Genomic DNA, 8,091 nt, shown 5'->3' on the forward strand with positions numbered 1-8,091 from the left:
GTTGAAGGTGCCCGCCCCCGGGTCGAGGCAGCCTGGAAAGCAACGCCACATGGGCCGAATTTCTCTTTTTCACGCTCCTTCGGCAACACGCGGATTCCAGATTGGAAACGGCCAAGCACAATGGCTCTGTAGAAAGCCCCTTCGGCTCTCGCCCCCTCCCCCACCCGCCCTGCCATCCCCTTCAGCCAAAGCACAAAGCTGCCCATGCAGCTGTTGGATCCCGTACAGCGCAACGGCTGTGGGAAAAGCTGTTCTCAGGCCTGTATGGGTAGGGAGAATGTGCCGGAGCCCACGTGGCAGGAGGAGCCTACGATCATGGCCAGAGCTGTGCAAGGCGGTGATTACCCAGCAAAAGCTGCCTGTGCCCTCTATAACTGCCTGTCCTGGGGGCCCCCACAGGGCACGGCTCCCTCACTTCTGGGCACCACCCTGCCACTTTCTGTGACCTGTGTGTGTTTGATTCAGCTCTCGTGGCTGCGATGTGGCTCCTGTGACAACAGGCCAGGGATCAGTCTGTGGGGAGCTGGGAGATAAAAATGGTCTGAAAGGCTGTTAGCCTCCACCCCGAAGCCAAAGCTGTCCTGCCTCAAACAACTCCCCCCCTCCCGTATGCTCTAGTGACTAGTGAGCCAGGAATCCTGGGTTCCCTCCCTGACTTTGCCACTGCTTCACCGGGTGACCTTTGGCATGTCACTTCCCTGTGCTGTGCCTCAGTTTCCTCATCTGGGAAATGGGGGTCGTAAGGCCTAACCAATGAGATGCTCTGTGAAGCACTGTCAGCCCCTTACCTGGATGGCGGTAGAGCAGGGGATGGCACCATGACTACCCTGCTCTTAGAATCCTCCCCTGCTTCCCCCAGATCTGAGGGGCTCACCCTGGCCCCCAGGACGGCACCTGGCTTTACTCAGCAGCTCCTGGGTGTATTAGAAAGCCCCCCTCTCTGCCAGCCCTCAATGCCTGCTGTCTCAGAGCATTTGCTTTATCAGCCTTTAGTCTCTTCCCTGCTCCATTTGCTTTTCCTACCACTGCAACCGGGATTCATACCCCACCTGCAAGGTCGGTGTCCATCTGAAAGAGGGAGGAGGGGCAGGGAAGCGAGAAGGAGAAAGGTCCCAAGGGATCAGGGGAGTGTGGAGTGGAGGTAAAGGATCCACACCTGCATCTGAAAAGGAGAAGGTAAAAGGCAAAAAAAAACAACCCAAAACCAAGAGAGTTGTCCAGCGGAGACAGCTGGGGTCCAGGACTCCTGGGTTCTGCTCTTGGCTTTGAGACTAATTCATTGCCGGGCATTAGGCAAATCACTTCCCCTCTGCTCTGTCTCTTCAGCTCTCCTCTTATTCGTCCCCCCCCTCTTCCTTTCTCTGTCTGTGGGTCACACAGCAGTCCTCCCCCTGCCCTTCTTTGCTTCTAGGTGCATTTCTGATCCACTGTCTCTGCCCTCCCCCCTCCTTTCCAGGCTAAATGGGTTTGGATGATTCATCAGAAATGAACAGTTTATTCCAAAGGAGATTAGTTGCTTAAAATGGCATCTTTGGTTGGTTTTCTATACAACTCCAGGTGCTGGCTGGTGATAGCAGCTGGAGCCTCCAAGGCAGACCAGGGGCAGGTTAGATTTTACAGAAACCCGTGGAAGAGAATTTATCTGACACCTGGGGGAAGGCAGCTGCAAACGTTACATGCAAGTACTGTTCCAGCCATGCACTTCAGACATCCTCCTAAGGACATGCTCAATCAAAAAAACAAGGTGTAGCCAGGGATTGTGATGCAAGCAGGCGGGTGGACACAGATACGCAAACAAGCACGCACACTAATGTGCCCAGACACACAAACATACCCACCCAGGAATGCCCCCGTCACCTCCACACACATAAGTAGGCCTGCACACAAACACTCGCAGATGTATGTACAAGCACACGGACACACACAATTGCAAACACACAAATGTACATTACACACAGAGGAATGCCCTCATAGAAACATGCACATACAAATGCCTCCCTATGCACACACATGCCATGGAAATAGTGCACAGCTAGGTGCCCCCCCGCCCCAACACACATCTCCACACACAAAGGAGGTGTCTGAAACAGCCAGTGGCTGAAGGCAGTGTTTTGGTCACATCCATCTCCCGCTTCCCAGACAGGCAGATGGTGCTCTCTGCTGTGCAGACAGACCGGGCTTCCAGGCGGCTGATTACCAGCTCAGTTTATATTGACCAAGGGCCAGTTGCAGGAGAGATTAAATCATTGGTGCTAGTGGATGGTGGCAGGGCTCTGCTTTGTCTGTGGTGGAGCCAGTGGGTGCACCTTGGAATCCCAGAGGAATACACTGCTCCGGGGCAGGATTCCCCCCCCCCACCATTGTTTGCATGCTTGGCTGAGCCCCAAGAGAGACAACAGGGTGCTACAGCAATCCAAGGCAGGGGTGGGTGGGGTAGCAGTGAAGGGGTTGGCTGGACATGGCTAATCTGGCTGGCCAATGGTGTCAGCTGTGGCACAGCCCAGTCAAGGCACAGGGAGATTCTGGGACAAAACCCTGGAAAACCGCTGCCTGTTCACAGACAGCATCATAACAATGGGCTGAACCCCCGTTAAACCACCAGGAGCCCTTCCTTCTACATGTCCAGGCCAGGGTCTATGCAACTGGCACACCCGCAGCCCTGGGGCAGTGTGAAATTCCACTGGGTTCCTGGGAAAGGCTGGGGGTGCATGCAGGGTCCCAGCACAGGCAGAGGAGGAGGATTCTCATGGGGGACCAGAACCCTTTGAGTCTCTCGGTCTTTGCTCCCTCTCACCTTATCTCACTCCTTCTGTTTTATTTGCTCGTTTAATGGATTTGCCTGGAGCCCCAAACAGACAACGCTGCAGAGAAGAGGCGGGCCTTTCGGACCTGCTTAGACAGCTGGGGATGGCACATTCAAGCCGGACTCCTAGGTCTGATCCTGCTCTCGCTGAGGTCAGTGGCCACAGGAGCTGTGCTGGGATATGCTCGGGAGATGCTGTGAAGAGAGAGAGGAAAATAATTTGCAGGAAAACATCCACAGTCCAGATCTCATCCCCTGACATCCACGTGTGCCAGCTCAGCCTATGGGGGCGTGTCCTGCCCCACAGCATAGGCTGCCCTACAGCTAAACACACACGTCATGGTGTCACCCATGGCGATAAACACAGGGCCTGATTCTCCACCAGTGGCACTCCATTATCCAAAGTAATGGAGCAGGCTTTAAAGGAGAGAGTAACTAGGATTATGAACTCAAACTAGTCTTTGATCCTTTCAAAAAATTAGCCTGAAAGAACCCAGGAGTCTGAAGCCCTGCTGGGCCCCAGCTCGAACCAGTGAATATGCTGGGCCTGATCCACTGTTGTCCTGCACCTCGGGCAAAGGATTACATCAGCACAAAGTGGGTACATATTGCAACCATTTTAATAGAACTCAGCACTGGTGTAAGTGGCTGCACAAGGTGCAGAGCAATAGAGAATCAGGGTCACCATGTCCTGGGCAAGATAGTGGAGCAGCTGATATGGGACTCGGTTAAAAAAGAACTAAAGGAGGGTAATGTAATTAATGCCAATCAACATGGGATTAAAAACTGGCTAACTGATGGATCTCAAGATCCATGTAACTGTAAATGGGGAATCATCATCAAAGGGGTGTGTTTCCAGTGAGGTCCCTCAGGGATCGGTTCTTGGCTCTGTGGTATTTAATATTTTTATCAATGTCCAGGAAGAAAGCATAAAATCATCACTGATAAAGTTTGCAGAGGACACACAAATTGAGGGAGTGGTAAATAATGTGGAGGACAGGTCACTGATTCAGAGAGACTTGGTTTGGTAAACTGGGTGCAAGCAACCAGTGTGTGTTTGAATACAGCTAAATGTAAACATATACAATTAAGAACAAATAATGCAGGCCCGTACTTACAGGATGGTAGACTCTATGGAAGCATTAATGCAGAGGAAGAGTTGGGGGTCGTGGTAGATAATGACCTGAACATGAGCTTCCAGTGCGAATCTGTGGCCAAAAGAGCTAATGTGATTCTGGGATGTATAAAGGGGAATCACAAGTAGGAGTAGGGGTTATTTTACCTCTTTATTTGCCACTGCTGCTAGAATCCTGTGTCCAGTTCTGGTGCCTGCAATTCAAGAAGGATGTTGATTAATTGGCGAGCGTACAGAGAAGAGCCAGGAGAATGACTGAAGGATTAGAAAACCTGCCTTATAATGAGAAACTTAAGTAGCTCAATTTATTCATCTTACCAAAGAGAAGGTTAAGGGGTGACGTGATCCCAGTCTATAAGTACCTACGTGGGGAACAGATATTTAAAAATGAGCTCTTCATTTTAGCAGAGAAAGCTAGAGCATGGTCCAATGGTTAAAAGTTGAAGACAAAGTAGGCAAATTCAGACTGAAAATAAAGTGTAAATTTTAACCGTGAGGATAACTAACCACTGGAACAATTTTCCAAGGGTCAGGGTGGATTCTCCATCATTGGCCATTTTTAAACCCAGATGGGAGGTTTTTCTAAAAGCTCTGCTCTGGGAATTACTTTGGGATGGGTCTTTGGCCTGAGTTTCACAGGAGGTCAGCCTAGATGATCACAGTGGTCCCTTCTGGCCTTGGAATCTACGACTCAGAGCTGGGCACAGAACCGCTGCTCTAACCACCACACACTCCCCCCAATAAAGCCCAAAGCTCTGCCAGGCTCACCCCGGCTTCCATAATAGGCGTAGTTCTAGCCTTGCTCAATAACAGAGGCAAACCCTGATTCAAACTGCCCTGAATTTCGATCAGATCCGAATGTACGACTCTCCCCATCTCTAATAAACAGAGATTGAAGCAGATGTTGCAAAATCCCACAGGCAACTTGGGAAGAAAAGGGTGAGCCCTGAGCTCCATCCAGTCACCTTTTCAGGGTGCAAGACCCCCCCCCTCCTTTGGCTGCACTCCTGAACTGTATATGGACCAGCACAATTGCAGCATGCAAAGCAACTACAGCCAAGCGATGGAGTGCTGATGTCACAGTCCAATCACCCAGTGCCATGCCATACCCACCAGAATTGTTTGGAAAAGGAGCCGGAAGTGTCAGACATTTAGACAATTTTCCAGGCCACTACTCTGGCTAACACAGGTTTGACACCATTGCCATTTATGATTTTAATTAAAAAAAATCCCATAGTTCCCCCCACCTTCTTGTTTGTCTTACACCATCCATCAAGCAAACACCAGGTGGGAGAGCAGTGACTCAGACTGCAGATGGAACTCAGGGTTCAGCTAACATCATCCACCGCTGGAGATTCATGGGCCTCGATACCTTGGTGTTATCTGACCTTCCTGATTTGCAGGCATAGGCTCAGAGCTGGTAATTACACTTCTTGGTCTCTCAGAAGATCTGCGTGGTGAAACTGATGCTTGCTGCGCAGAGTTGTGTACCGCAGCTGGGGGAAGATCAAGGCTAGCACGTGTGGGGTTACAATACACACAGGCAGAAGAAACAAATGGTTTTGTTTGGAGGCCAAACTCCACCGGCGTTCAGTAAATGTGCTTAAACATGGGCAGCTGCACAGCTGCCATAAATCAAATGGAACATTCTAGTGGGGACCAGCTTTGCGCCCCAAGAAGAGGCCTGGTTTGGGAGAGGAGTGACCAAAATATAGGGTCTCTTTGTATGGCATTTGGACCTATTGGAGCTGAGTGTGTTTTGCACTTCTTTAGTCCTATGGGTTCCTACACTCACCTGAACCTCCCAGGGCTCAAACCTGGGCCTGTCTTATGCCGAGACGACCCTGCTCCACTTGTCTCGGGGATCTCCAAGATAGAGATGAGCAAGATTGCCCAGCAGAGGCCTGGATGGAATGTGGATCTTCTGCTTGCCCAGAAGCTGTGTTTCCGTCTGTGACCAGGGTCCTAGTGGATTTACAGCCATCTTCCTCATACACACATTTAGAGAAACTCTCCATAGGCAAATCCTTGCCCCTAGTACAAGTTCAGGACTAGTTCTTTCCTGTGACTGGTTCATGTCAGCAACTTGATTGAACAAAGTGTTAATATCATCCCCAATCAAAAGATCCTTAAGCAACAACTTCCTTACACCAGCACTAACTTCATGCTTAACATCATTCTAGTCAAGGTGGATTCTGGCTAAAGCTACACGTACAGTAAACTCGGAGGATTGCAATATTCACTCTGATCTGGTAAATCTTCCTCTTTGACAAGATCTGTTTTAACAATAGCGATCTTAGAAGCTGTAATTTGCGCTAAACAGTTTTTAGCGTTAACTTTTACATTCTCTGCACAAGTTCTGGGGTTACTTTCACCTGAGCTCACAGTAAAAGCATTTACATAAAAGGTAGCAATGTTGGGGTAAATGTGGTTACACACAGACAATGCTTAGAGTCAAACTACATGCCAACATTGTTACAAACTGGACAGATTCTATCCCCATCTTTGTTGAGAGGAACTGGTTTTTCAATATGATACAGTTCCTGTTGTTCCTTTATTCTTTTGAGTTGGAGCTTAAGTCTATCCATTTTTGCCTAGCATCTAGTTCCTGCAATCAAATACATGCTATTTTCTGTTCATGTTCAAACCACAGACCTTCTTTCAGGTCAGCTTTTTTTTTTTTGCTTTGTTCAAGTTCTAGCTGCTAGTTTCTCACTGCAAGCATTTTTGCTGGGTCTGCTTCCTTATCCCTGACTATTAACAGATTTTTCAGTTCCTGGTCTGGCCTGTAGCCTATAGCATTAACTTGCTTTATCTAGCTCTTTTCTTATAGTTTAAGAATTTTGGTTTATTGTAATAGGTTTTTAGATTTATATTAAAGTAAGTTTAGGTGTAATGCAAAGGGACCTATAGGCCATATCCTGTATGTTAAGCTAAGGTAAAGTCAGCATATCTATATCAAGATTTTACCTAGATAAGTACCCATGCATAGGTCTAAGACTTATCTAGACCAACAATGGAAAAATGCTAGAGTGAGTTTCCAAGTTTGTACCCACAGACTCAACAGTACACCACAAAGGAAAGAACTGAAATGACTAAAAAACAAAAACAATGTGTGTATGTACATATCAATATGCACAAACATACTAGGGTATACTTACTCCATAGGCTAAGATTTTGTGGGTGAAGAATGAAATTTGGGTATAGGAGGAAGGCTTTCTGGCACTTGTGCCCTATGAAAGAGGTGACCCACCTTGCTAGAGTATTCTATTTCTACTCTCTATTCTGTTCCTCTATCTATGATAGCAACTATTGGTAGGCCATACTCGTTTTCTTTCAAACTAAGTTCCAAGGGGACTAGGCCAAGCTTGGTTTCCCTAGGCTTAGGTTCTTAGTTTTGTTTATTAGGTTTTGATTTTAAGTTGAAGTTAGTTACCTATGATAGCTCTTAGCCTTAGCTTCTAAGCACTGCATCTCTCACTCAAGAATTAAACCTGAACCATGATGCTGGTCCTGTCTCTCTCCCCACCAGGTTATCAAGGAAGGGTGTGAGTATATTAACCAGAGCTGTGTAGCATATAATACTATATGTATCTTTTGAATTGCAGTAATGCAAGTGTAACTTTGTAAATGGTAAAATCAGTTACTTACTATTTCATTGAATTTAAATAATGAGTCAATATGGCTATTTCTGTCTCAGTGTGAGCTTCCTGTCATTTTCCCAAGGGCCCTTTGTAAATTCTGTGGAGCCTGATGTAGGACAAGAACTTTCATCTTCTGATCAAACAGATTGGCGAGCCTAAAACCCATGCTATCCAAATTATTATTAACCCCCTAAATCAGGCACAAGCCTTTTGCTTAATACACATCCCTCTGTAAGCCCAATTCTTCCAGGCTTTTTCTGTCAGGATCTTGATCATGGGCCACTCACAGTAACCGATTTTTAACCCTTAAACTCTCTAATATCAAAGTTAAATTGACAAGTGTGTGGTTCTTATCCAAAAACCCAGTTAACCTGTGGTCATGTGCATCCAAGCATGACTATGCCACTGTGACCGGGGTCCCAGAGGGGGCCAGCTGTGGTCACTCAGTTAGGGTGAACTGCAAAGAATGGGGAAGCCAAACCCCCAAAAAGCTGGTGGATATTCCATTA

General features: G+C 47.6%; 1 long non-coding RNA gene across 1 annotated transcript; it reads right to left on the reverse strand.

The window, feature by feature from the left end:
- Window positions 1–2,827: 2,827 nt before the first annotated feature.
- On the reverse strand, window positions 2,828–4,122 carry LOC123354704. Its single transcript, XR_006574828.1, has 3 exons — window positions 4,086–4,122; window positions 3,922–4,011; window positions 2,828–2,998 (listed from the first exon to the last, which is right to left on the reverse strand). It is a non-coding gene; the product is annotated as an uncharacterized LOC123354704 (long non-coding RNA).
- Between the last annotated feature and the right edge of the window lie 3,969 nt (window positions 4,123–8,091).

The sequence above is a fragment of the Mauremys mutica genome, chromosome 22 (assembly GCF_020497125.1).
Source record: "Mauremys mutica isolate MM-2020 ecotype Southern chromosome 22, ASM2049712v1, whole genome shotgun sequence".
Lineage (NCBI taxonomy): Eukaryota > Metazoa > Chordata > Testudines > Geoemydidae > Mauremys > Mauremys mutica.